This window comes from Condylura cristata, unplaced genomic scaffold, assembly GCF_000260355.1.
Source record: "Condylura cristata isolate star-nosed mole 26May11 unplaced genomic scaffold, ConCri1.0 scaffold00013, whole genome shotgun sequence".
NCBI lineage: Eukaryota > Metazoa > Chordata > Mammalia > Eulipotyphla > Talpidae > Condylura > Condylura cristata.
The window spans coordinates 5,753,663-5,756,932 of record NW_004567114.1 but is presented as its reverse complement, the minus strand read 5'-3'; the positions used below and the strand labels follow the sequence as shown (position 1 = coordinate 5,756,932).

Below are 3,270 nucleotides of genomic sequence, written 5' to 3'. Positions count from 1 at the left end.
GGGGCGTCCCGGGCTCGCCCCGGCGCTGGGGGATCCGGCGCGCGGGCCCCCTAGGGTGCCCGCGAGGTCAGCAGCCCGGTCTCCGCTCTGCGGGGAGTGGGGCAAAGGTCCCTCCCGGTGAGTCCTGCCTGGAGCCGGGCACTTTCGGGCTGGCCGATCGCCTTTGTCAGAGGCTGAAGAGGTCAGCGGCCGGCTTGTCGGTGTCTCCTGCGTTGCTTCGAGGAGTGGACGCGTCTTAGGTCCGGTGGTGTGGACGAGCAGATGTGTAGTCTAGTTTTAGATACTTAAGTCCGGGTTGGTTTGCAGACTAAGGTGGGAGAGACCGGAGGAATGACTTCCCGGGCCCTGACTAGCTCAAGCTCGGTGCTCGAGGAGGGGAGCGGCCGACAGGGCCTGGGGCTGACAGCAGGGCGGGGAGTTTTTCACTATCCCGGGATCCTGCAGGAATGCCCCAACAGCTGATGAGCAAGTTTTCTGCAGCGCACCAGACCAAAACTCTTCCATCCGTCTTCCCATGTTAGCAGCGTCAGGGAGGAGCAAGAGGCCAGAAGAGTCCAGGGACTGCCCTTGGCTGGGGTTGCCAGAGAAATGGAGAGGCTGTGCTTGTTCCTCCCCCCGGGCGATTTAGGAACCCTGTCTTGCAGTTAGACACGGTTGTTGCCTGGCCCTGGCTTCCAGCCCATCAGCCTGACACCGCTGTTGCCTGAGAGTGTGTGAAAGTCTGAAGGCACCAGGTTCCACGACCTGCTCTGCATTTAGAATGTTGCCATTTGCTGTCCTGCTGTTGGGCTGTCACTCCTGCCCAGTCTTCAACACTCCTATGTTGATGACGTCGGTTACTGTTCTGTGAGGGCTTTGGGGTTGAAATCCCTTTGACACCCGGTTAGCTGTGCAGCTTCAGGCAAGTTGCTACACGACGTGTATTTTTCTTTTCAGTACAATGAGATAATGAATGGAATTTGGCAAAATTTTGTGAGAAAAAAGGAAAATAAAACTTTTGAAAGTGCTTACCATTTCCTCTGGCAGGCAGAGGGCATCCCCTACATGCTGGGGTGTCTAGTGAAACCAAGTGATGTGCGAATGGCCCTTTTATCTCTGGGTCAGCTCCACCACGGGTCCATTACCGCCAGCTCCAGGCACTGGGCTTTTTCACTGTACGGGGCATCAGCAGTCTCCGTCCAGTAGCTGCTTCTGGCCTTAAAAGATAAGAGAGAAACTACCCTGCAGCCTTTGGTCTGGGACCTCAATCAGGTCCCCTGCAGATTGCCAGTGCGGCCAGTGGCGCTGTGGCTGTCTCACGAGTGGCAGACGAGTGGCAGAGTCAAAGGAGGTCGCGGGCTGTGAGTTCTATTCTCCGGCTTAACGAAACCAGAGATGGAACATGGCTGTGTGAGCTGAAAGAAGGGGCAGAAATGAAAATGTTTGCTGAGACTTAACATTTTTCTTGTTTCTGATTTTATGTTAAGTTCAAACAACAGCAGCAGGAATTGAACCTTAAATTGCTTCGACACTCAAGTTTTGTCAGGTGGTGGTTTCAGTTAATGCGCGCTGTGCTGCTGAACATAGCTCGCGCCTCTTCCCTGGCTAGAAAAGCCAGCGTTAGCGACAGTGTTGACATTCAGACAGGGTGGTGTAGTAGGTGCTCACAGTGGGACTTTGAAACATTAGGTTCGTCACTTCTTTGCTCTCTGCACCTCCCAGGTTACCGAGAGAGTCCAGGCTCCCGCAGGCCTGTGTGCCATGTTCTTTGCCAGGAGAGGGCAAAGGGGCCTGTGCTGGAGGAGCCCAGTCAGTGCTTGCTGCTAACTCAAGGCCTTGGGGTCCAAGGGGTCGAGGCGGCAGGTCTTGACCTGAGGTTTGTGACCGAGGAGCAGAAGTCAGTCAGCGAGTGCCACATTGTGGCCCTGTGCAAGTTCGTGTGCTCCCCTTTTCCCATGGAGGATGCACAGAAGATCCCTCCGGGGGCGGGGGTCCCAGGAGATGACACCCCAGTTATTCATATCCTGGTGTAACAAAGAACACGCTTTATTTTTGGTTGCAAAAATAACGTGTTCATTGAAGACCCTCCGGAGACACTGAAAATAAAAAGAAAAGGGTACTCACTTGTAATTTCTTGTAAATGGTTAGGGACATTTAGTTCTTCTTAGTTATCTTCCCTTTTTGAAAAACACAGTGGGGTTCACACGTGTCTGTGTGTGTCCTGAGAGAGGGAAGGTGCTTCCAGGCTGCGCTGCCCGGGCGCTGTGTAGCTCTTAGTGACTGTTAGGAATAAGTAAATGCTGCTGTTATTTACCCTCAGATTTATTTACCCTCTTCCACACGCTTAAAAGCAGTCTTACATTCCTGTCTGTAGGGATCACTTGTGTTTCTTTCATGGAGAGCAGTGTCTGGGGTGAATGACGACCAGTCTGTTGTTGGATGTTGAGACAGCATGAAAATATGCTCGGCTGCGCAGTAGGCAGGAGTCTAGAGTAACAGTGCACTCTCGGGGCCTTGGCAATGTTGACGGTTAGAGAGAACAAGGAAGTGGGGTGTTGGGCAGGGGGTGTGTGCTGTGCCCTGGGTGGGAACATGAAGAGCCCAGCGCTTTGGAGGAGTAACTGACGCACAGTACCTGTTAGGCTGCAGGTGGACCTGAGCCTTGCCGGTCCGGGAGGTGCTGTGGGCAGGCTTCCAGCGCGGAGTAAGTGCTGAGGCGGGGTGGGCCCTGCGGCCTCGGTTGCACCTGCCAGCTCAGGTTTTGGGTGAAAGCCCATCAGGACAATACAGGACCACGCGTGACTGAGTCCCAAGAAAGCTTTCTTCGCAAAAGCAGCAGTTGGACTGGGTTGGGCCTGAAGGCCATAGGCGCCACTCCGTGGTGGAGAGAGAGCTGCGCCTGTGAATCAGGAGGCGTGAGAGGACCAGCCGCTTGGCTGTAGCAATAGACCGGAGGAGCAGTGAGTGGCTCGGGTCCTCTGGTGGAAATGTCACTTTCAGCTAAATGTAACTTCAGTCAAAAAGTAACTTTCTTCAAAAAGTTGTAAGAAAGTAATTCTGGCCTAATGTGACTCCTCCCAGGTAGTTGTACAGTGTAGCTTGCTGGCCTCGCCTTCCAGGAACCGCGTGCAGACCCAGCTCCTGCTTGGGAGCATGAGACTTGGCTAAGCTGCTTACCTCCCTGTAAAATACAAGTTGTTTTTTTTTTTTTTTTTTTTTAAAGATTTATTTATTTATTCATACAGAACTGGGGTACAGGCCAGAGATGCGGAGGGTGAGAGGATTCACCAG

At 53.4% G+C, this 3,270-nt stretch overlaps 1 protein-coding gene across 1 annotated transcript in view; it reads left to right on the top strand.

The window, feature by feature from the left end:
* GLRX5 (glutaredoxin 5) overlaps positions 1-3,270 on the top strand; it is an 8,699-nt gene that overhangs the window by 471 nt on the left and 4,958 nt on the right. The window lies entirely within an intron of this gene.